The sequence below is a fragment of the Rhyacophila brunnea genome, unplaced genomic scaffold (genome assembly GCF_057557595.1).
Source record: "Rhyacophila brunnea isolate RB1 unplaced genomic scaffold, BYU_Rbru_1.0 scaffold_3, whole genome shotgun sequence".
Classification (NCBI taxonomy): Eukaryota; Metazoa; Arthropoda; class Insecta; order Trichoptera; family Rhyacophilidae; genus Rhyacophila; species Rhyacophila brunnea.
The window spans coordinates 58,156,540-58,184,514 of NW_028232965.1; the positions used below are offsets into that span (position 1 = coordinate 58,156,540).

General features: G+C 34.2%; 1 protein-coding gene across 4 annotated transcripts in view; it reads right to left on the bottom strand.

The window, feature by feature from the left end:
• sfl (N-deacetylase and N-sulfotransferase sfl) overlaps positions 1–27,975 on the bottom strand; it is a 394,455-nt gene that overhangs the window by 310,015 nt on the left and 56,465 nt on the right. For all 4 annotated transcript variants that reach the window (XM_085952084.1, XM_085952085.1, XM_085952083.1 and 1 more), the window contains exon 2: positions 12,689–12,725. The gene's annotated coding sequence lies outside the window, so the exon portion shown is untranslated. The remainder of the gene's footprint in view (positions 1–12,688; positions 12,726–27,975) is intronic.

Below are 27,975 nucleotides of genomic sequence, written 5' to 3' on the forward strand. Positions count from 1 at the left end.
TATAATTTATCCAAGTACGTAATGCATTTATTACTGCATTAGCAATTTAAAATATTATTTACGACCGCAAGATTACACGCACATGCGTTTTATTAATCAAGTAATAATGATTCGCGTGCGTTCAGGCGCGTGTGAAAATTTCATCCTTATTCTCGCGGCGCGGCGTTTAAAATAAACCCAAACGACTCAATCGAGCGGTTATCACTTTGAAGATCGCGCGCGCGTTCCCGCTAACCGCCGCATACTTTGTTATCATTAACTTGGTCGCACAATATTTACCGTCTAATCGCTGAGATAGCATCGACTAAAAGCTCAAATAAGCTTAATCGCTTAATAAATTTACAAAGCGGACATTTTATTTTCGCATAAACAAAGATTTCGTAATTAATTGCTAACGTTTAGTTTGCTCAACAGCCAACTGAGCAATTCACTAATTGGTAAAAATAGTAAAAATCAATATGTTTTTATAAAAACACACGGCGTTTCCTGGCAAAGCAGAGTACACACAGAAATAAGGACGGCAATCAAATATTTATTATAATACATTTTTGTAGTGGGTTGCTGCACTGACAATAGATTCGTATTTTTATATGTTTCCCGTGATTTAATGGGCGAGTCGAGCCGGGTCTCGCCAATAAATTGCATAACGTCACCCCTAGTGATGACAGCTCATTATTGAGTGGTTTACAAGCATAGTGAATGTCGCACACTGAATTTTCCGCCCCTGTGGGGGGCGCTCCCATAAGAAGTAGTGCCTCCCAACCGCTCGGTCTGATCCTGGTAGTCAATGTGCCACCGGTTAGATAATTACGACCCTCGACAAAGCAGAACAATTTTAATACATGTAGAAGTCCCGCAGTTTGCTCTGGCAAGTCCCACCACTTCTCAGAGTGAACTGTGGAAGATAAGTCGGTCGCAGACCATGTAAATATAAGGTAATAAGGTAATAGGATTAAATCTCGATTAAATACATGTTTGGATAAAGGGTTAATTAAGTTAGATTAAATGTAAGATATGATTTGATTTGTAATGTATTGTGTAATGTAAATTGTAATATAATAGGTAAATTTAATATAGATATGCAATGGGTTAGTCAAATAATAAAGCGAGATGTATAGACGGGCGTTAGTGGTATATAGTAATTAAGGAATTAATGTAATTAAAGTAATATTAATATTAATCATATTATGTACATCGATATCACTATATGTTTGGTTGATAGACAGACATCCGTCAACCTTATATAAATGTGTAGCATATGGCGGTATCGGTGATCGGTGTGAATTGGTAAGAAATACGACCACCCCTAACGGATAAAAAGGCAAGGTTCTAAAATCCGATGATCAGTCTGTTTTGTGGGTTCCGGGAGTCGCCTCTGCGACGCCTTGTTGCCCGGGGACCCTCACGATCTCGTCTGCATAACTAATTAGAAATAATTAAGTTAATGTTAAATAATTAGTTAATAATAATCAAGTTAATTTTAAAATAATTAAATAATAATATTCGAAATAATTTTTAATTAATCAGTAATAAATGTGGTTATTTTTGTGACTTCGGATATTAGTTGACTCTTGTTTATTGAGACTTCGAACTGTGAACTTCGAATATTAATTGATTTGACTTATCTTTTTTTTTACTAATTGTGGTGTATGGATAATAACAATAAATCGAGTTTCTTTTAATTATTATAACCTTTGGGACTTTCGATACCAATGTGAATGATACCTTTGGACTATAATCCTTGATGAAGGAATGCCATAAGGCCAAACATATTCTAATAACAATAAAATACGAGTTCTGAAGATTTCATCTGGTGTTTAATTGACTTTGTGCCCCGTGACTTCTTGGTTACTCCACGTCCATGAGGTTCCTGCCTGTTCCTCCACATTAATGAACCTCCAGTTCCAAGTGCCTGAGCTAGTCAGGAAGTCGGAGGCCTTCATGAACCAAGTCCATTTTGGTTATTTTTGAGTAAGCTAGATTCACGCATAATATTTGAGTATTTCCAATTCTTTAAGGGACTAAAGTGTTATTTTGAGTATATTTAAGTTATTAAGTAAGGGAAATCATACCCTTACAGAATAAGAAATACTCAAATATTATGTTTGAACCTAGCTTACACAAAAATAACCAGAATGAACTTGGTTCACTATGCTTGTGAATCACTTAATTGTTACTCCCCATGCCCTCCCGCATCCGTAAAAATTATCATGACCCTCATTTAAAATAACTTTTATATTGTGTAAATAATATTATTTAAAAAGTAAACTAAAACAAAAATGAAATAACCCAATACAATATAAGAAAATATCTACAATAATATGTGCTGTCGTTAGATTCAGCTGAAGAGTGGAGAACGCTAATTCTCAATATAACGCCCGATATAATAATGTAACAGGCAACTTTGCATTTCCCTCTGGAGTCATGTAAAATAATCCTTTTTACAGAATTCACGATGTTAATAAAATTGACTGACATGTTAATGCCGAAAAGATTACGTTTAAAAAACACGAATAAGCACAGTGTAAACTTATTAGCAGTTGGCGTGCAGTGATGACCAAAACTGGCGCGGGAAACTTTAGTTTTCTCTCGTGGACTAATAACAATAATGACTCGGTGCACGAGAAGCGCGATTATGAGAATTTAAAACTGTTGTGTGAAGTAGGTATGTACACATATCGTGTGCTGACTGCTGAGCGTTTGCAGCCAATGCCGCGTCGCATCGCGTTCGCGTGCCAGTGTTGTCCGCCAGCACTACTACCCTTCCTTGCACCACATGCGCCAACTGTGGCTGATTCACAGTGTAGCTTTAAATAATTGTAATACATTTTTCATGCAGCGATGGCCTGATTTATGAGTAGTGAACCCAATTAGTGGACAGGCACTCTAATGGTTTTGTAAACATCACGCGTGTGTGTGTCTTATGGGAAAGAATGATAGAATGCAATAATTGTATAACTTTTTTTAATATAACAGTCATCGATTTACCATACACAATAGACTTTTAGTTTTTTTTTTAAATTCGGATAGATATCACGTACCTACCTACATAATTTTTGACATTTCGCTAAGAAATCGGAACGGTGGATTGGTCGGGATATTGGTATTAGACAGTCACACCGTAGATCACAAAGATGCAAGACAGTCAAAATTGAACAATTTTTACGCGCAAGAGCGTATTATTAAAATGTTAAGCCGCAATCATACCCTATACTTAATTTATACATTAATTACAGAAACAATATTTAAATATATATATGGTAGCCATACATTGTACTGCAATATTCCCACGTGTGTGTGTGTCTTATGGGAAAGAATGATAGAATGCAATAATTGTATAACTTTTTTTAATATAACAGTCATCGATTTACCATACACAATAGACTTTTAGTTTTTTTTTTTAAATTCGGATAGATATCACGTACCTACCTACATAATTTTTGACATTTCGCTAAGAAATCGGAACGGTGGATTGGTCGGGATATTGGTATTAGACAGTCACACCGTAGATCACAAAGATGCAAGACAGTCAAAATTGAACAATTTTTACGCGCAAGAGCGTATTATTAAAATGTTAAGCCGCAATCATACCCTATACTTAATTTATACATTAATTACAGAAACAATATTTAAATATATATATGGTAGCCATACATTGTACTGCAATATTCCCGTAGAGATGATACTAGTGTAGTGACATGACCCGGCTCACGGCTAGCTCAATAATGCTACCGGGCCGTCACTGAGGAGACTAGTGATGAACTAGGAGAGGTGGATCTCCTTTGTAGTATCACAACTTTTGAATTCCCGAATAAAACTCTCAGCTGGTGTGGTGCCGAATTTATTCAGGTACTAGAGTTCACGGTCACACAATAAGGTTAACTGTCATTGTTCCCGTAATTAAATCTCATTAAAGTATCAGTAAACTATTTATTTGTTCACTATAGAGTCTCTGTGAAATCTTTCACAAATTCCCAAAAAGTCACACCTAACTCGGAGAATGTATACGCAGATATTCTTTGGATATTTTTAATTCATGAAATATTTTCCCATAAGAAAGAAAATATAAATTATTCTTTGGTCACACAGTATTAGGTTTATAAAAGAATAGAATTATTTTATTGTTGTTTATAAAGTTTATTTGTGTTCACAGTGTATTTACAAATATTTATTTGTGTTTACAGACTTGTTTACAAAAGGTTTGCTTAATGTTTACAAATTTATTTACTAAAATTTGTTTTATGTTTATGAATTTGTTTACTAAAATTTATTTTATGATTATGTTTACTTAATAAAGTTTCAAAAATTTATTTTATAATCCCGAAAAAGATTTGTAAAATTTATTATTACAGACTGAGTTTATTAATTTGTTTTTATAAAACAAATCCGATCGCGTAATTTATCCCGATTACGTCACCTCGTAGGATGAGTAATGAAAAATAAAATTACTCCGCGTGTACGTCACTACCGGCAGATACGTGCTATTCGCGCTGCGTTTTAGCGGCCGACGTCACTACCGACAGATACGTGTTATTCGCGCTACGTTTTGCCCGTCGAAGGGGACTTACTGGTACGTATGAATCGCGAATGTACTGAGAACCATGTCTCACAACTTTGCAGTGAGGACTGCTGCTTGCTGAAGATCGCTGGTGAAGAGTGTAGAAACTAATAATTTTACGGGAAAAGTGGTCGCCTTTTATACCCTTCGGATAGAGGTTTAACAGGAAACAGTCCGTAAGGGATAGCAGATGTATATCTTTCTCTCACGGGATAAATTTACGTATATCTCCCGTTCCTGGCAACTTTCTAATAGAGATATCTTCTAATTTAGTCGGGTTAAATTTACTCTACTTTATTTTCGCAAAATTAAGACTTAATAGGGGTGTTTCAAGCACCCTCTAGAACATGTCCCTTAAATGCGCAGTTAGGATGACGTAAGCAAAATAGTTGATTTTATATGATTTTTCGCGTTCAAACGAAGGGGAAAGTTTCTAGCTTTCCAACGAGGTATCGGAATAAGTATTCGGGTACTAAATAAGGGAATGGCAGTCTTTAAATTTAAAATGTCAAAATGAAAGGTTGACACCCACGTACTAGTCCTTTCCACCACTCTTGGCCTTTTTAGGCCAATAGAATTTTACTAAGTTTTAATAAAACTGTTTGGAGCCGCAGAAACTTTCTCATTCGATATTTACTTTTCGGACGAATATTATTACGAGAAAATACTATAATATTATACTTAACATTTCAACTTAAATATATAAATGCTTAATCCTAACAAGATGTTATACACGAACAGTTACTAACTTATTTAATCTTGCATAGTGACTTTTATATAGTAATATGGATGTAACCTTGAATCTATTTTTACCTCGCGAGCCAGCACAGCTGGGCCGTAAATTCTAGTCGGACAGAATTCAGTTAAAGTTCAAGGTCACACGCCAATTTGTATTTTTAGTTGCAGTATTTAATTCTTTCATTTACCCAAGATGCGATTAAGATTTATTATTATTTATGGGTAGAAACCCATCTATACCAGAATCTTAAGTTTTTCCAATTGTTATTTTTACAATATTCATTATAGTCAGCAAGTTATAGCATTAACAAAATCTATAATTATAATTACGCGTCTATAAATATAGGTACGCGTTTACAGTATTTTTATAACGGTAGTTAGCTTCTACCTTGTATTGATAAAATTAGTATAAAAATTCTTTATTCACAATTATACAGTATATAAATTTATAAATATTCAATTTTCTTTTTCAATTTTCATACATTTCCATTATTGCTATAAAAGTTATTGAAGCATGTACTTGCTAAATTTTACGTAAACAATCTCTTCCATAACTTATTTTCTAAGTTTAATGGAGATTTCCCGGAAATTTATATTAAAAAATACATCGCGCTGATATTTCACGACGTGACATTTCGAGGTCTGTGGTCACAGCGTTCCAATTACACTGGAGCACTCTTGATTTTCGGAGGCGGAAATTTTTTACGTAAAATTTTATTACATTTACAAAGAAAAGGTTAACAATATACATTTTACTTCCTAATACTAAACGATTACGCTAGTGATTACCTGTTCATGGTCTTTTTGACCATTTCATTCTTGATTCTTCCATAGTTTAGAACCATGGGACTTATATATCCTGTCTGAACCGTGTCGTGAGGTTGTCGCATGGCTATTGAGAAGTAGAATTGACTACAAGGCTAGATTTGTATAGTTATGTCGTTAAACCATACTCTGCCCCAAACACTAACTGAAGGTCGGCGTTTTTGTTCGTGTCAGTAGTCTATCCGCTGCAAGGACAACATGGCGAGAGGTGCTTGATGTGACGCTGATCGGGGGGTGTAGCAGATGAAACCTCGTGCTTATTTACTTTATGCCCTGAGTCTACACCACGAGAGGGTGAAATAAGTAACATTCTTTAAAATAAGTAACAGCTATATAGTACTTATCCCAGGGATTCCCAACCCCGTGTCCGCGGGCGCTATTGCGCCCGCCACTATTCGACCGAGACAGATCTTTTCAATTTTATTTTAACAAATTATTTATTACCTATGTCCAACTATTAATTTGCTTTGAGAAAATAGGTCGTGCCCGCCGCCCTACCGATAATAATTATAATAATGATTATAATTATAGATATAATTGAAGTAGGGAGTAAAATGATGTTAACGTGCGTGTTTGAACATGTACCTAACCGATTTTTTTTAAATGGTACATGTTCAAACACCCGCGTTAACATCATTTTACTCCCTACTTCAATTATAGTTTGTCAATTTGTGGCTACGGCCGTATGTTGTAGCTTAACCACTGAAGAATGCCAAAAGAAATGGTGTATTTCAAAAAAACACTACCTTATTCTTAGGCCCATAATTATTATAAAGCAATCATTATTCGTAGGATATTTATCACACTTGAATGGTCAAAGACATAGCTTATAATTATTATCTTTAGAATTATCTTCAAATGTGTTAATCTTGCCCATTTTTTGAATAATAAAATGCCTAATTCTTGTCAAATTTGGGATCACAGAGATTATCAATATAATTTCTTTATCGTAAATATTTCACTATAATAATGTCAACATAAATTATACTAATGGTTTTATAAATGAGTTTAAAAATTAATAAATGTAAATGATCTTAACACCACTGCACATGCATGTACTGAAATATGACTATATTCTAAAACATTAGAGCGAGCGAAAAAATACTATTTTATGTAATAAAAATACTTTATGCAGTCATCAAATGTTTAAAATAAATATAAAGGATAATAAGGCTTCAAAATTATATAAATAGATTATCTACAACGTTTAAGGAATGTTCAGGATCATGCTTTGAAAATGCAATAAAAGCTCCATTTTGACCTACGCTGAGAATGTCACCCCTTAAGAACATTATATGTTCAATAGATAGTATAAAGTTTTTAATCATTTTGATTTGGTTTTTTCGGTAAGTGATAGTTAAATGCGACATTTATTATAACAAAGAGATTCACTGTAACGTTTTGTACAATTCAATCATTTTGTCTTGTTTAATACTAAATCGTACAAAAAACTCATTTTTAAGGCAGGTAATCCAAATTCAGCCGCTTAAAAACTAACGAAATTAACTAAACTCCAATAAAAATATCTATAACTGTATGTATTTTAGAGTAAATCTTTCCTCAGTTAGATACCTGCTGAAACTACATACGGTATCGGTTATATACCCTTATTTTGACAGGAATGTCTGAAGAAAGCTTGAGATTATATACGTAAATGGGTCAATAAGGCTAGTACATTGATCGTACTTTGGAAATAGAAAAAAACATTTTTGTGCCATGTGGGTTCATACTGTAAATAATATATTGTAGACAATTTGTTTGAAATAACAAAACTCAAGTACATACGATGCCTACCATAAGTCGAAACACAAAGTCAATATCTGCGAAGCGTGCACAAACTCATCCTCAAAGAAGATATTATTACTTATGAAAATATTCCCATAGAAGGGATGCTGAAGAAATAATGCCATATTATTATTCTGCTGTATAAGGAAAAATACATAGGAAAGGTATCGTATAAAATTTGCAAAACCTTCAATCTTTAGATTGTAATAAAAAAAATACTTCGGCATCTTCAATTCTTTTTTTTTTTTTTTGGGAAAATCGTACAGCTGGCAATCTGTTAATGGACGTTGCCGATTCCTAACGTATATTATTTTATAAGAATATTTGATCATGTGAATGCAACACTGCAATATAATATGTCTTTAAATACTTAATCGATTGAGGCGATTAAACGAAATCACGAAAGGAAATCCTTTTTAGCACTGCGTATTTTGACAACAATAAAATTTATTATTATAATAAAAAATAATTACTTTCAAAAACTTTAGAAACATACACTTAGTAAACAAAAATTTGAGCCGAATGGGATTCGAACTAACAGTTTTTACCTCCGGGGTGACGGTTTTTGTCCATTAACGCTTTCGCTGCTGAAGAGATAATGACATTTTAATTGCCCCCTTTAAAATGCACGTTAATTACATCGATCGGCTGCCTGGCCATTACGCGCCGTGCGCGTCTTCCGCGTCCAAAGTATTAAGCTCCAAATCCCCTTATCGGGAATTATTGTATATAACTACACGATCTGAGGTTTTAAAATTAAATCAATAAATGGCGACCCACAACGGAATGAAAAGCATGGTAATGTAATGATATTACTCTACCACCATCGGCCGGAGTATGTGCCTAGCATATTTATACATTCAATTCTAATTCAAATAATGTCTGTGTAGATAAGGCTAGCATACCTAATAATAAATAAGTGTATCAAATGAAAACAGCTTATGGAAATAGTGCGACGTCGCCCTGCAAAACGGCGTCTAGTGATCTGGAATATTGGCGCGACTTTTTCCTACAGCAATCCCCAGATTGCGCGGGAAAGCCAGTCGGCAGGCGATACGTCCAACTTTCTTCCCGGTTTTATTTACTTACTTGTGACAGAATTACCTGTTCAGCGAGCTTCGACCACCCCCACTCCACGTCAAATTTATTTGCAACAGAATAAGAAATTCTAAAAGCGTTTCTTCTAATATAAAAAAACACGTTAGAGAAAATAACTAGTTGAAAAGTATTGAATTGAGGTTCTTGAAAAATGTTATAACGTCCAGTGAGTAACGTGATTCTATAAGCAACATATCTTTTTCATTGGGCGATAATTAATTCATCTGAATATTAATTTTTTGTAGGATTTTGGGGGTACATGTAGGTACATAATTCTCTACCAATTTAAACGTGTCTGAAAGTATTTTTTATTCAATACTAAATGTACACAAGGTTTAAAAACGTTCAACAATGGACAACAGCACTCACCCGGCAAATGAAAGATGTGAGGTGCGATTCCCACTTGGTCTGCCTATTATTCTAGGATTTTTTAAAATGAAAGATCGCGGATCACTTATCTAGGCCTTTTTAGGATCTGCGCACATTCACATACATATAGTAAATATCTAACACACAAACAACAGTTACTTATCCGAGGCGGTGTATAGTCACGCCACGCTACTAAACGGTGAGTTCCAATGGCAGTGCTAATTATTCCTTAACTTTGAATGAAATTCAGTAACCTACCTGTTCACGGTAGGTAAATGAAGATTTTCGATTGCATATTTCGTCCATATTAATAATTAACGTATTACCATATTACAACAATCATCATTTTGTTGACACTGTTGACTTTATTACATTCCAAGAATAATCACTAAGATCGAAATTCATAGTTTCGTGTCTCGGCCTGAATAGTCGACCTTGTTACTTACCTACCGTATATATACTAAATTAACATATTAAAAAACGGCAATATTGTAAGTAAAGAATTGTCCTGGCATTGGAGAATGGAGTGTTAGATTAATTATATTTTAAACTCCACCAAGTACCCTCCCTCACTCAGACTGTAAATTTTAAATGTCGTAATTTCCTAATATGCCAAATTTTAATATCGCTGTTAGTGTACATATTATATTCTAAGACATTCTAAGTAATATTTCCTTCTAAAGATAACGTAAAAATAGAATATAGAACCAAATAAAAGAAGCACGCAACATAAATCTATCTCTCCGTTGTTTCGGCAAGTAGTATGTCAAGCAGGTTGATTCGATAAGGGCAGGGATTCCGAGTAAAATGAAAAGTTTGAACGCTGCCAGAGAAGGAGATATAATTTATTGTGTCCGTCCTATTGGCGGAAGTACATTTATCCGTATCACTCCGGACAGTCGTCTCGCGGGAGAAGACACGACACACGTGACACACGCCACACGACACACGGTACTCGCCGGAAGCGACCCGCCCGACCGGAAGTTATTCTTTTTATTACACAGTAAAAAAAAAAACCTCACCGACATCACAGAAATGTCTCTGATAAGTTATAAACAAATATAAATGCACCCTGTCTAAATATTATCAAAAATCCCGCAATCAAATATAATATGACCTCTCCTGTACTGCCACAGAAATTACTCGTGACATACATACGGTGATGAGGATTTACAATCTGTATTTAAATTTAAGTTTCCACTTGACGGTTTATTTAAAAGTTATTTAGGTGTGTGTTTATTTTAGATAAATAATTTCCACCAATGAAAGTTCACACATTGAACGTAATAAATGATATACTGCCGTTATTTCGTTTTATGGGTTCGCCTGAAATGGATAAATATCCCTATATTTCAATTATATAATTAATCTATACATAACATAGAATATATTCAATACGTTTTTTTAATATTATAACATTTATTATTCTGGTGCTCAATATATTGCAAACAAACACACTGAACGCTGTACAGATTTATCCTACGATCACTCTTGGGTTAATTTCACCCATAATTCAACGTTTAATTAAATATATACTTGAGCAAATAAAATAATATCAGGATCAAAATAAATAACGCTTTATGAACAAACCAGAAAAAATAATAAAAGTAGCAAAGGACTTTGAAACACACATTATTTGTTTAATAATATTTTGCGGTAACAATATTTTACGAAGATAAAAGCGAAGAAACTTTTAAAATCTCAAATTTTTCTCAAATTAAATTTGAGCAATTGCTAACATAACAGAAGAAGCATAAAAAAGTAATATATTATTATTCACCACACCGAATGTAACTTTTATTCAGATAAGAAAACATTAAAAGAAACTTTCTATCAAACAAGAACGAGAATATAATTTATTATTAGGATGTCTCCAAAGCTCTTGAGCGAAAGTTCCACAGGCAATAAAGCTCGGCTGTTTCGAACAAAAAAAGCATTTTCTTTTCTACAGCCTACAACAAGGCTGTCGTTCACAATCAATTTCGACGTCCTGAAGATTTCCACTGGATTACACACAAACTAAAACCTACTTACATCACTATCAAACAGGGCAAAACTAAATGTATACTTAGATCTATTTTGCGAATAGTAAAGGTTATTTGCGGAAAATCGGATAACACAAAACAATAAAATCAATTATACAAAATTGCGATCGGTAGACTATACTCAAAATTTTGGCTGTCACAATAGTAAGACAAACCGTCGCATTAAATAACAGCTATGTTGGAAAAAAAACCAAACCAAATATTATAATCTTTCCAAGATACATTTATCGATGCGGATATTAGGAAACTAAATGACTGTAAATACTGAAGAAAGTTATCGTAAGACCATATTATATAAAAGTTGACGTATGTGCAAAATGTTAATCATGAGTTTAGAGAGAGGTTTCCAATCAGTAGTTAAAAGAGAACAATTTAATTTACTTATCATAATGTAGGTACTTACTACTTACACATTTCTGTCCGATTGATGAAATATCGTTTTTTTTCATATTCATAATTTGGTGTGTGGTAACCCTACACTTAAATGAAAATTAAAATTGTTACTCACTTTACTTTTACCTTTATTTTTAAGTAAGCTGTAAAATTGAAGCAAACAATTTTGAATTTTATAATGGAATACCCGCATATTTTAAGAAATGGATTATAAAATGTTGGTAAAGTAAACATATACATAATATAGGTACCAATTACTTCGCTTACATTCTTTATAACTATATTTTTCCCAGTTTTTAAATATTATGAATGTTTGATGGCGGCCCGTAAGCCAACTTCATATTACGATGGTGAAAATACGTAATATTTTATAAAATACCCTTTGGATAAAAATATTTTGTGAGAGAACTTTCTCCGTTTATTTATTTGCCAGAACAGTTAATTATAAGAGAGAATTAAAGGAACATTAATTTAACAACATAGAGAGGAAGAAGGAAGTAGTGAGGAGATATAATGTTTTCTGTGTAGGTAAGTATAAGAGGAGATAATAAAAGAGGCGACTCGAAAGAACCCTAAAGCAGCGAATCACGAGTGTTTTATTGCCAGATAGTGCTAAAGGGAATCACACTTTTTCAGGAAAACACATTCACAACAAAACTTTTCTTGTTTAAGATAACTTACGCAATTATAGCATACATAATAGCTTTGGCGCGAGTAAAAAGACAACCGACTGCATAGAACGGTCTCTCCGCCCTCCATATATATATACATATATGTATAAAACTTTCACACGATGACAATTCGTTTTTTTAAACGATTTACATGTAGGTATATAAATATGGCCTTAAAATATAAATATAATGATAACAGTACTTACAATAATCTATCTCGTTCTATCGCAGCAGCTGCAGGGCCTGTAATTAAAAAAAGACAGTTAAATTAAAATATATAACATCTCCTCTACAACACCTAGTTAGTATGTATTACACAAACTCAACATTTCGACTTATTATTATGACATTGTGGTATTTTTGATGAATTTAGAATTGAATAATAATGCTCGTAAGTACGTATTATTATGTTCCATCAATATCGACGAAATATGTGAAGAAACAATCATTAACTTAATTGCTTTATGTGTATATGTATCAAATCAAATTTATCTATTTTACATATAATGAATACAACAAATTATAAATTCAAAGCGTTCACGACATGACATAAAAAAAGTGTTAAAAATTTTTAAAAATAAAAATACAGAGAAATGTGAGTTAATAATACAATAAGTAATAAAACAAGAAATAAAATAAGAAAAGAAATAAAATAACAAAAATAAAAGTACATGGAAGCACATAGAGTGAACTTTGATAGACCCTATCTTAAAAACTTATAAAACAACGTCCACCTAAATGCACACTCACGTAAGTGGAATATATCAATATCCGAAACGGTTTCATTAAACAGGGTTATTGCCCTTCCAATTGGCATTACTAATGGCAGGTTAGTTCTGCACCTTGGGAGAACAAACAACGGATGCCCTCGATTCCTATGTATGTAGTAGATATTCATTATCACGCAGGATTGTCCCATCACTCTCATCCAGTTGTAATGAAAATTCGTTAACAATGCTAAAATATAATACGATTGATTATCGAATAATCCAAATACCGTTACGAAACGATTTGCCTAATCCATTTGCTTGAAAACGATGTTAGCAAGCAGAAAACGCAAGTCAAAAATAGCAACACGGGGCCGATTAAACATTCCACAAAACACTTGTGGAGATAAATTCCACTGAATTGACTGTGATAGATACCTACCTACCCATTTATACTGCGTCTACTTTCTTTATTTATCGCAATAAAAATAAAATCGACAACCTAATTGGAACGGGCAAAGAATTATTACACCAGTGGGGGTTTATATTTAGCAAAACTCATCTCATCTGAGTAAATTGCATAATTTACGTGTTGTAATACGCGTTGTAAAATAGAACAAAAGGCCGTACCACCAGGTTTCAATCCCGACGATAACCGGACGAAACAGAACATGGAGAAACAGAACAGCAAGGGGGAAAACAAAAACATTCATTTTTGTCGTATCCATTAATTAATTAAATACTTATAGTAACGTAAGTTTATAAACGAAATATATATTAGTAAACATAATCACTGCATGTTGGCATTCAGCGTAAAAACCTCAATTTATCTGCTTGATTTTGATAATCATGCTTAACTCCACAGAATTATTAAACTCATTATTTCGTTGTACCTAGTCATCCAAGCATTTTGAGCATATTAGATTGATTAAGGCGAGATATACCTAGCTTGCCGGCAACAACGAGTTTAGTCCCGTTTAATTGAGGTTTTCCAGCGATTTGGAATGCAGAAATTATATAATTTGATTTTTACGGCGTATTGAAAACCTGTGTTATTAAAAATATACACTACATATTATAGAGATACGACAATTTCAATATTAATATATTTTTCCTGAAAGGTCACAGTTACATTAATCGCTGTTCTGTTTTGTCACTGTTCTGTTTATTCGTGGAGCCATTTTTATCGAATTTATACTTATGTATATCAAACCATGTTTTATTCATTGAATAATACACAAGATAACAGAATGCTGCAGGTTCATGTGCCTAAGTACTTTTGTCTGTGTTAAATTGTGTTAATCATATGGCATTAACTAACGTTGTGGTAATAATTTATTTAACACATAATATAATAAACACTAAAAATATTTGGATTCAATACTATAAGTAAAAATACCTTTACATAGTTTTGTTGTTAGAGAAGTCGCTTATTTCTGTATATTATATAAAACTTCGTTGCTGCAGTTATTTGATTCAACCTGGGATTATAATCTTAAGTATCAGCGATTCGCAGATTCTTCGTAACAATTAATTATCGATGCAATTTCAACATGCCATGGATATTTCTTGACTATTTCTATAACCCTGCACTTTCTTTAGTATTTTAGATTACATTATATAATTAGAGAACAGTGTTCTTTGTTTTGATTAAAAATAATACTTACTCCAAATCATTAAGGTTTATTTCTTCAAAGAAAATCGTGGCCATTCGTATACGGCCATACTAATCTTCCGGCATAGAACAGCATTTATTAAATATATAATATGAAGTCAAACTTGACAGTAGATTAAACCGATATTTTAATTGAACTGGCGTTTAGTTGTAGAGCTCCATTACAATGGTTTTGAAACAAAATAGAACTAACAAAAATAACTTTGTTGTTTCAAAACTATCAGTTCGCAATAGTAATTGTACGAAACATGCAAGTAAATTGTTAATATGAAATGTTTACGTATTTAGCAGTTGTGTTATAAGATTCATGTTATGAAAACATATTCGACCGACCCAAATTATTATCGAAAATGTATGAATAATGTTATATTATGACTATGAATACGTGCAAGCAACAACTAACCGTGAAAACTTACGACCTCGTTTGCGCAAGGTTGGTTTATTGTTTATTCGGTTGCGGCAGAGTCGTGGCGCATGGCGCAAAGTGCACGAGGCATTGACGAGCTTCCGGAAACTTTGCATCCAAACTGTTATTGAAAGTTTACAAAATTGAATGCCGAAAACCGGAAGCTGGAGTACCCACTAAACAAAACAAAAACATGTGCTCCCTACGCGAGGCACATGAAGAAATTTCGACCATAGACATGTCATCAACTGAGTGCTGCGGTTACCGCATTGAAAAGGTTCAACTTGCTAAGGTGGATATAAAACAGATTTAATAATATTATATAGGTACTCATTTCTTTGGTTTTGAAATACACTTAATGGATGTATGAAGTGACATAAAATGCTTTTTACGTGTATTTTGCCGTCGTGAATAGAGCAGGGAAAGGGAAGAATATTAAAAATCTCCATGCCCTGCCCTGCCTGGATTGGATATATTTGCACATTTCTGATAACAAAAAAAAAAACTACTTCCGAATACATAAGCACTGCCAAATATTAGTCCACGGCGGGTGGCTGTCTATTATATCAGAATCAAAATATTTCACAATATACAACCGGGAAAGATGTTAAATCTTCTTCTGGGTTGAGCCTTCTGTGATTGAACTATAAAAATCACTGTATCAGTAAATATATAAGTAATAAATCAGCACCTGAGTGTAATTTTTACATGAAAAAAATACAACTAACAACCTGACAGTTCGTACGAAAAGTAGTGGTTCCTTTTGCTATCACTTGCTTAAGGGTCGATGACATTGACTACTTTACACGCTGCTTGTTGGCGAATTTACAATCTGCTCGTAAACTCGCCCATTGTCATCATCGAACAAGCTAACAAGCAGATTGTAAACAATCTACCGAGAAAAGCTGAAAGCCGGTCAACTTTAGGCGTGTGGGCCAACTGCGTCTGCGCAGTAGAGCGATGATAGCGACCTCCCGGTAAAAAAACGAACTACTCATTTTGGCATTTACCGTTTTGACGTTTTAAAATGGAAACATTATTCGGCAAGCATTTTACGTTCATTTACGTTCCACTTAAGAGCGCTAGAGCCCGATAAAAGTAAACAACAACACAGTCTTATGATTTCAACTCGCTAGCTTGTATATATTATCTATGTTTTTTACGTATATTATCTATTGTCTATGATCTGCAACTACGTTCTGTCAAAATAGTCGCTGGCTTGTGGCTTCTCAGCGAATGGAAAGTTTTGTGTGCCATCATCACAATCGTAGTAGCTGAATCGCCCGCTTTTAAATTCACTAACAAACAGCTTGTAAAGTAGCTCAATGTTATTGACGCTTTACGACGTTTGAGTTTCATCTCTACACAAGAAAGTTTTCTTCAAACTTCAAAATTGATAACTATCATAAACCCACCAAAATATCGCTGATTTTTTTTTTTTGCATTGCAACTACGATTCAAGGAACATTACATACATAATATTATATCGTCTTTTGGGTCATATCATATGACCAATGATAAGCCTTATCGTAATACTAATATGGTATGTTGTTTAATATATGAAAATAAATTATGACATGACAGTATGCATCATATTAAATTTAAGTTGTGGGCTAGTAATATAACTGTCTCAAATTTTAAAGAATTATAACATTATTATTTTGTGTAATCTTAGGGCCGTTTCAGACGGGACACCGGTGTCGCGCTCGATATAATATAGGAGGCCTTTGTATTCGAATAAAGGGGCCTTGTATTATGTTTATGAACGCCCAAGAGCCAATGAGTCAACGCATAATTTCGCGTTATAAATTAGAACATAAAACTGGCTGCGGTAATAAAAACAAGTGTATCAGCGGCTTGAGAATGTAGCGGCCGACGGAAAAGAGTACCGGACACGCGTTGACACATTAGCTCTGGGGCGTTCATAAACATAATACAAGGCCCCTTTATTCGAATACAAAGGCCTCCTTATTATATACGAGCGCGACACCGCTGTCCCGTGTGAAACGGGCCTTATTCGTCAGTTTGGTGTTTTGATATTATGTAAGTTTCACATGTGTGTTTCACATTTAATATGTGCGGTAAGGCGATCGGAATATTTAAATAAAATCAACTATGTAGTTCAACATAGTTACTATCAATGTATGCATTCTCGGACAAGTCGTCATAAATCCTGCCTACATACTCGGCATATCTCTATTTATTTTAATTGAAATGTACGTAGGCATACCAACAGGTATATAAAAAAGAAGTAAGTAATAAAAAATGTCGACTGTTTATTTGACCGAAGCCCACGTTGGCGAGTTCTGAATAGTGAGTGAGTGAAACGAATCAAAAGGTAGATTCGTGGGGGGAGTGCTAGGTTCTTTTTGGATTGGTGACTCTCCACTCTTCACCTTGTTTGGATCGACGACACGGCCGATTGGCTGCATGAAACTGTGGTCCTGGATCTTTTGGTATCACCGGAAGTCAAAATACTAATATTATGCTTTTAATTTCGACAAACTTAATAAAATTGTGTACTTGATAGAAATTACCAAAACTTAGAAGTAATTAAAATTCATACTACACACATACTTTATTCATCTTCAAATGTACATACATACTATAGTGTGACATGTTTAAAAAGAATCGAAGCAATTTGCAGGACTAACATGACTAAAATGCTTGTAATACTCTCATAACGGCACAAGCGCCACTGGTACGATTTTTTTTATTAAGACACGTCGCACTATACAATATTAATACTAGCAAAACGTATAAACTGTTCCTACCAACGTCACTCGTATGGTCCTAGCTAGAAGTACCCCATCACACGATAGACGCGGTGTTGCACAATCGTAGGTGTATGGTGGCTATTATAAATAAGGTAGGTTTATATATAAACTAGGTACCTATTATAAATTTTGAAAATAAAATAGATTTCGGTACAAAAAATAGCTTGGTTATATTTGTTGTATTTTCGTTTTATATTTACCCAAAAAAAATAACTGTTCTATGTTTACTTACAGAATTTGTTCACCCATTGTAGGTATATAATATCGGTCAAAAACTGTACTTATGTAATGTAACAATATTTTACTAAATACATAATTTAAAAAGTTCTCAGCAAATGGGATTCAAATAACAACAAAGAAAGCTCAGTCAAAGATAAAAGACTACCTACACTAAATTTAATATACATACTCGAAGACTGGCAGAAAATTTTGGTGAAATTAGAATTTATTATGATGGTGCCCTACCAAAGACTAGGTAAGTATATTTAATTATTTTGTTATTTTTATAGTAAGACACTTGCATGTCAAAATTATTTTATCTTTTGGCATACAAATTAATATATCTAGTAGATGTGTTACAATTAAATTAGATTGATATTTAATTATTTGAGAAATATTAACCTCAATGATAAATCAACCGAAATAAAATGCACGTACTTTGAAATTCTGTGACTTTAAAAGCATTCCAAATATTCAAGAAGTTATTCGTGTGGACTGCGATGTGGACTCCGTCCGGTTAAGAGTTGTAAAATAATTTCACCGTCGATATCGGACGTAAGGTACGTAGGTAAGAATATATCATTTCGAAAGTTTATATTATGTTGTATTTGAGTAATTAAAACAGATTGATTACAGCATATATATATATATATATATATATTAATATAATGATAATTAAGGCACCATCTATATCTGGTCCAAGACATTGACATCGTTAAGAAATAATATGTACGTCTCCTCCATTAAATCTAAAACTCATTTCAATACTGATGGATTAGTGTAGAAATATAAAGATGTCTGAACACTCTGAACAAACCTAGTACGTTGTCATCGCATTTGGGTGTATTAGAACCAGTGTGCAAGTTTCTGGATACAAAAAGTGGATGAAAAGGCAAAAGGAGGGACATCCGATAGCGAAAGTAGTCATCTAAGAATTCAAAAAGGTAGAAGAGTTGCGAAAAGCAGACTTTGGAATGTCGCTGGAGCGATTAGCTTCATGGTACATAGTAGGGAATCCAATCCCGAGCCAAAATTCTGATCCCGGGATTTCGGGATTACAATTTGACAATCCCGGGATCCCGGGACTGGTCCCGGGATTGGCATTTTTCCATAGTTATTATAAAATTTTTATATTTACAAATAACATTGATAAAATCGGTCAAAAATAAATCTAGTATAATTTATGCTATTTAAGACATTTTTATTGTTAATATTGTGTACGTTCAATCTTGAAAATACATAAGTTTAATGGAGTAAATAATATTGTAATATAAATAATAATGTGAATTTGATATGAGATTGCTGTTTCTGATAGTAAAGACTTAATGAATGGGTTAGCGAGATTTAAAATAGTAAAGCAAATCGAGGGGTATGGACTTTCCGCTTCATAAATCTAATTAGTCAGCCAAATATGAAACTGCCGTAAAACGTATGAGATCATGGTGGAATTAGATTGTTAAAAGTACGGAGCATTGTTTTTTTCCAATCTTTCTCATTTTTATTAATTTATGTGAAAAAATAAAATAAATCGGCAACTTACATATGGGTATAAATCAAACTTCATTCAAACTCAGTTTATTTCTAATTTAGTTATTTGTTATTAAAAGTATTTTTTCGGTCATATTTTCGTTTTTATTTTATTTTCCATAAAAATTGATAAAAAAATCAATCCTGAAATCTTCAGGATTATGTTTACCAATCCCGGGATTCATATGTATCGAAAATGGCTCGGGATCCCGGGATTGGAATCACTAGTACATAGTTAAGTTCTCCGTGAGTGTGAGTATGTGTAGGTACATGCAACAACACAACGCACATAACCTAGATAAAAGAAATCTGTTATGAGAGATCTTTGTCCAGCAGTGGATTGATCGCGGCTAATGATGGTATACCTACACAGAAGTCCATTATATTCAGATACAAATCATGTAATAATACCTATGTACCTATAGCGTTGGTAAGAAAATGAAAATTAATACGAGGTGCCAACGTACATTGTAATTGGAAACTAATGACATCAACACTAAATTCGTTTGTTTTTAAAATCTCTCACCAAGTATTCGGTAGAAATAATGTAGGTACCTAAGTATTTCAAAATTGCAATATCCAGCTTCACAAAAATGGTACATCTCAAAATACCTTTTATGATTTTAATACATGATTTAGATGAGCATGCCCGACCTCAAAAGACACCGCACGCCTTAATAGGTATAGGTAAATCCTTATACAGTGGCACCATGGGCACGGTGAAAGCGACTTGCAGTTGTAGTGGTATTGTTTGCGACCATTTAAACATTGCAGTAAACAATTTCAATACACCGCGACTGGCCTATGATAGTGCATACCTATACCTACCCACATGATAGATGTTAATACATAAAATACCAACACATAGACTATACATAATGTTTCCGGTTATCTATCGCCATAATAATATTATTGCAGGAAAACATGGTGCTCGTTACAATAAAAAAATACTAAGTAATAAAAGTTGCCATAAGAATTCATAAATATCTTATTCAACGTATGCATACTTATTGAATATTTTGATGGTAGATAGGCAGGACGTGAGGCAAATTTTAAATGCGCCAGTATTCAGAATGGCCAACCCAAATAAACGGACGAAAGTGACGGTGCGAAAATTCGGTAATCACATATTGGGTCGACCTCAAAGGGTCGGGATGTAATTGACCCAAAGTGTCCACCAATTGATTTTCCGGGTACGCGATTTTTTATCTGGTAAAATGTTTATTTATTATTTTCTCTAATATACCAGTACGAGTACCCTCACGTAAAATTGAAATTTTCTTAATCATTAACATTAACCATTACAAGGCTATTTCTGAAGCTACCATAAGTTATATGATAATGACCCCCTATAGTACCTACTACACATCCCCCTCCGAACATAACAATTTATCAAGTATTTACCGGTATATCTCAATTATAAGAGTTAGTTAGTTCGTGGTCTAGTTGACGTACTTCGGTGCGACAGTTACTGACGATTGCAGATTGGAAAAAATCCACTTGGTACGGCGCATGATAAGGCAGGGTATGTCGAGGTCTGCCAATTTAACCAATTTAATAGTCGCCTAGAAGTCCACAATATATTCTGTAAAAACCAAATGGCACTCATTCAACGCGTGTGGTCCTATATGGTGGTGAAATGTGGCATCTCACCAAGGAACGCGTATCTTAACCCTTGAGGTTTGGAAATCGAAGTCTCAACCAAATTGTATGGGTACACTGATATAACGGGGCTATAAACACCCGAATGGACGCCGTTAGTCCTTGTGAACGGATTTTATCAGGATGAGACCCTAAACGTAACTGTAACATATGCCACCTGAGAGTAGAAACAATACTCAATACCCGTGTGGCATAGTTCCACGGACTCCAACGCCGTGGCCGCAGCGATGTTAAAAAAACGATCAATGAGATGTGGATCTCGCAACGAACGTGGCAGTGGGCCAAGAGAAATGGCCTTTGTAATCGCCTTATGCACCGATGAATGAAAGTGATAAGTAAGTATGTAAAACGCGTAATGATACTATGGACAAACATGAAAACGCTGAAACCACTAGTAACTATATCAAATATGTACGTTGTATTGATAATTATTGTTTTCTAATGTCTCAAAAAATGGAGTTATTAACAAGGCGTGTATGTTAACATTGTTGTTAAATATAAAAAAAATATATATATAAATTATGTAGAAAGTACCTATGTAGTATGCAATACCAGATTTTTCGTTTGCCTAAATAGAGTAACGATGCAAGAAGACAGGGATTCTTGGGGAGCCTCGTGGTGTCCATATGTTCCTACTAAGGGGCGGATATGGCCGAAGAAGAAATATATTAAAGATTGTTAGGTGGGTACTTTCATTCGCAGCACAATAATCCGTTATCTACGCAAAAATTGTTAAATATTTCAGCAAATATTTTGTTTGTAGGTAGGTACTTAAAAAATTCGCACACACCATATTAAAATTAGAGGGAACCTTAATTGTTAGTACCTAATAAAAATGTCAAATTAACGGATTACAATACTATCAGCTGTATGCTAACTTTTATTATGATTTGATTTCCATTTATTTCAAAAAAGAATATCTGAAGCAATACTTGTAAAGCTTAAAAACTTATAAACAATACCCGAAAGTTTTGAACCCTCGCTGGGCCTGCTTTTATATGCTTATGCAACATAATACGGATTGTCACCAGTCGGGATACCTTTAAGATACACTTACGAAAAGTAAAGATACCTATAAAAAAAGTTGGAGGTGAACGCACGCGGGAGGACAGAGGGTGCAGGTGAGTCACATCGGCCACAACAACCGGTTCTCGTGTGAGCTGACCGACATAACTAGATTATACATACCAATAAGACTACAAAAGCAACCCACAAAATGAGTGCATAAGTAAGCGATCTCGCGCATAGAAAAAAATCTATATATATATAAATATATTATGTCAGTGGCGAAGGGTGGAGGTAGGCTGTTAAGATCCGATATACGTAAATACTGCATACTAAAATTTGTCAATAATTAATTATACGTATTTGTTTTCACTGAACCAAGACTGCAATTCACAGATGGTGTTGGATAGTTTTTTTTTTAATTCAAGTATACCTTGCGAAAACCAAGCCATAATAGATAATAGTCAAAAAAAATCTCGTCTATCTATAAAATATCTATAATTACGAAATAAAATTATAGATAATTTTGGATATTTTATAGTGATAGAATAATATTTGGTTAAGCAGGGCTTAATGAATTTTAAAAAAACTGACCAACAACAACATGACATGTGTACCTAATAGGTATTCTTAATTCAACGAAAACAAATAATTACGAATGAAAAGGTATGCACAATTATTTCGGATGGCCCAAAGCATACCAAATGGTTTGGTTTAGGCAGGATTTAATTTTGTTTTTTTAATTAACCAACTATATCTGTAAATTGTAGTCTTAGTTCAATAAAAACAAATACGTACGACTGACAAAGTTTAATGTGCACTATTTATGTCAAATCTTAACAGTCTACCTCCACCCTTCGCTACTGATATATAAGTACTAGTACTTAGGGCGCCATGAAATGAAAAAGTTTGATAACCACTATTAGGTATAAAGAATACTAAAATTACATTACTATTTTAATCATAGAATAACGAAAGTATGGAATGGTTTGAAATGAATTTTCTTTATGAGCCGTGTGGTCATTGTGACACTGCTTTGTATTCGACATACGCAAATAGAATATTTTCAGAATAAAAATATGTCGAAGAAAACTTTATGATATAAAGATACGGCCTAACTATATGAAAGAGAAAATTAAATATTTCTGCTAATTAAGTGCAAGTCAGCAGACATGGCACGTATACTCTTCAAGTTATATTAGCTAAGGCCGTAGCGACATAAAAACTCATTGCATTCACGTGTTAAGCGTCATCACTCATCATAATTGGATTTAAAATGTGCCGTTTCCTCAAAAAGAAGGACTTACTAAAGGTACCACCGAATAGAACTCAATATTTATAATATTATGATCAATCATAGTACTCGTATTATAAAAACACAAATAACACGCACGTAAGAAAGCACCCAAATCAACCCATCAACAGTAGGTTGCCAATTTCTTTTTAATTCACAAACACTATTAATACCATGCATCAGCTTACCCCAAATTTGACAATTTGGGGTAAGTCTCTTCTGGATACCTATAAAGGCCTGATCCATTTTCGGGCGGACTCATAGTAGTATGAGCACAGTCGATTATGAACGTATCAATTTCTAGCACTTGAGAAGATTTTATAGCCACCCTTTGACAACTAAATTAATACTCACCATTTTGAAATATTTTACACATTCTTACTTAATATTTAAGACTATCTCATAATAATGAGTAAGGCCCCGTCCAGGTTGGACGCGTTCGGCGGAGCGTTGAGCGGCGTGCGCAACTCAAACGTATAACCGTGTGTGAAAATGTTTGTAGACAATGTCTTTTTGGTTATATCTACGTGTATACGATTATACGTTTGAGTTGCGCACGCCGCTCAACGCTCTGCCGAACGCGTCCACCCTCGGGGCGTAAATGTTTCTACGCCGGTCTTAGGAAGGTAATATCAGATGTCTACCGGCAGATATTGTTAGTAGATCAATACTCTAATAGATATTTTTCTAATATGCATATTATACTTGTGACTCTTGATCCACACGTGGCAGCCAGATGCTGTTCGGTTTTTCGAGAAAGATTTTGTAAAGCGTCTCGTCAGACTGTCAGACACCCCCGGCCGTTCAAACTGTTGGCACGGTCCATCCCTTATACATTTTTTATATATAATTGTATTCAAAATGTAACAACAGTAATTGTATTCAGCAATAAATCTCGTCGTTTTCTTCATACCATCATCCGTGTTTTTTTTATCGCTCCGAAGACTACCAAGCCACAACAGATGATGTCTACTAATGCCCAAACAATCGGGAAGGAATACCTACACATTTCTCCCTCTCAAATTCGGCCGGAAGTGATGCAACGATTAAAATATTTTTGTTTTTATGTTACCAACTCAACTATACAAAAATCTCAAAAATCAAATGTAATATTTAAAATAAAAAGTCTCTCTTAAAGATCTGTCATTGGGTTCAGTCAGTCAATATTGCATTCGATCATTGAGTTTAAATAAAGCCGGTGCGCGAGCCAACGCCATGTCTGCGTAACTAATTCAATTTGAGGTGACACTCGCGTGATTTCTTTCGGCCGGAGTGGGTTCAACAACAGAATTACGTAGATACGACAAAATTCTCGCCCCCAAACTTCCTAAGTAAGTAGGTATTAGAATACTTACTTATGACTTGATACTCCGACGTGCCAAAACCTTTCATGTCTTCTTTTACCTTTCTTTTGTTTTTACACGTCGGATAACGTAATAATTCAAGATGCGCACGCATAACATCTTAAAAGAAAACATAACGTGTTACAACAACTACAATCTACATTAAACTTTGAAGTTATTAGTATTACATTTGATAACGTAGAAAATAAATCTCTATGCAAATATTTCTTACCTACGTTTGACATTAACCATTCTACCATTGTAATTAGATTATATTACATATGCCCACGGTGGCCGGGTGTTAACATGTCGGCTTATGATGTCGTAGGTCCCAGTTCAAATCCACAAAACGGATATTGTATTAACATATAATTATTTTTCTTTATATATAGCGAATCATGGCACCTTACGAAGGCTCAGACCAACCGTATACTGAGCTTCGAAAACAGATGTTTGCGGCGGATACCGGGTGTGCGGTGGGTGGTATGACTTTAGGAGCAACTAGGAGATAAGACAACGCACCAATCAGCCTCTCATAATGCTGAGAGTGAAGAGGCGACGTTGGACCTGGCTCGGCCACGTGCTACGGATGCCAGAAGAGAACCTCAACCTGGCTTGCCTGTTCTTCCGGCGTTCTGGAAGGCCCCTAAATACTATCTATAGAGTGTTCAGGCGGAGCTACGGGATGTTGGTTTGACCTGGAACGAAAGAAGAAGACTGGCGAGCGACAGGGATTCTTGGAGGCGCTGCGTGGTGTCCATATGCTCCAACTTAAGGGCGGATATGGCCGAAGAAGAATGAAGAAGATATATTTTTTACGATAAATCGGTATTAACCACCTGCTCAACTCATTTAGTCCCTACTCTGACACATAACTCTGAAAAACAACATGTGAATTTTGCCAGAGCCGGGATTCAAATCCGGAATCAACGATATTATAAGCCGCCATGTTACTGCTCGGACATCGTAGTACCACAAGAAAAAAATATTGAAAAGGCTTATTCGATGCTCGTGCATTAGAGGGCAAAATCCAGGTTGCTAAAAACGATTTAAATGGAATAGTACAAAAAGTCAAAATAATATAGTATTTAAATAAAATTTGTCGATAGAATTATATTTCATTTACCATTTATTACAAATTAAAATAATAGTTGCCATTATTACATATGATAACAATACGTTTTTTTAAACCACTAGAATCATTAGATAATAGTAAAGTATACTATAATAATAATAATATGAGTATGTACCTAATTCGGAACCTCACGCGCATGCGAAAAAATATTTTCATCATACATAATATTATGATTTATGTTTGTATTGGGGACAATAATATTGATTGGCTATTCATGAAGATGGGTGCATATCGATATTCGATATTGTTTAAAATTGCACAATACTACAAAACTACAACAAAACTGATCATTTTATGTGACACCTGGTTGGTTACATTATTTCGTTTTATAAATTACGAGAGAGTAAATGCATGTAATGTAATCCATTAAGATTAAAGTAACAGAGTCGAAGTGATAAACGATACATCGCTTTATAAAAAGCTCTCTAAAGCGGAAACGAAGAACTTAAAAAATCCCAACACCCACTTAGCTTTAAGTCAACAGCTCATTGTACACACCCCCATATAACTTTGTAAACTGGAAACTGCGAATGGAGTTATATCAAACTAGGAGATGAGAAAAAACTAGGGTTGGTATCGGTCTCAAAAAATTACTCACCTACATTAAAAACACTTTCATTTCTATTTACCATAATTTTCTCAGCCAATCGGTGTATTTGGGCATCCACAAGGTAGAAGAATTTAACCGACCTGTTTTACAATAAATGGTTGTTAACATTCACTCCAACCATTGGATCAAACACACATTGAAAAAACAATATGTCGATTTTACCAAACGTGGGCCAACAGTTTTGCTAAACCACTATTGTACGGAAAAAAAACGTACATAAACACAATGCAATCTCTCTTCCTGACATGACTTGGAAGATACAGGTTGTTTTAGTTTTTGAAAATTATATACCTTGTCGTTCTAAAGGTGAGTTCATAGCCAGGATCTGTTAAAGAAATAAATAACGCAAAAATCTTAATTCATAAAAAACTTTGTTTTTAAAACCATTAAGTATACAGATTTACCACATAAACGCCAACTCAATCAATCAACTTTACTATACAATATGTAATCGATACAATAAAGTTGTACACGCATTTTAATTGACAACGATATCAAAATATAGAATAGCTACATATTAGGTATATTACTATGTTGTATCTATATTAATTAGGCATTTAGCTATCTACGTACGTGGGTAGCTAAAATTCAGACCTTCACCTTAACCCTACCTGGCCAGTAAGTGGTAGATATAATCATTGATGAAACAAAGTAAACTTATATTAAAATGGGAAAAGTTCCCTAATAACGTGGCAACCCTAGCCCCTCTTCTCCGCCTACTCCATTCTCTCTCTGAGAGGAGTTCTTGAGAGCATTCCATTCATAAAGACGCGTTCAAAATGTGATTCGAGGCTTATCTTATCTTATCGCATATTCCATTTGAGTGAGTCGTTTTGCTCACACTACTACAGCAATCTTTCATAAGACAATCTTTTCCCGCGTTATGCGTATGAAAACACATGCTAAACACGGTATGGCCGACCCACATACTAGGAAGGAAATGTGATATCCGGCAGAAGCCTTTTGCTTCCCATATATTGTTCAGAGCTAATTTAAATGTAAATATGTTTTTTATTTCGGAAACAGTGCTTTACGGTGCTGTTTTTTTCTTCGCTTTCAATGATTTTTTCCACATAATAATATAATGAAGAAATGTATAAAACCATTTTTCAGGGTGATCTCTTCAAAGTATA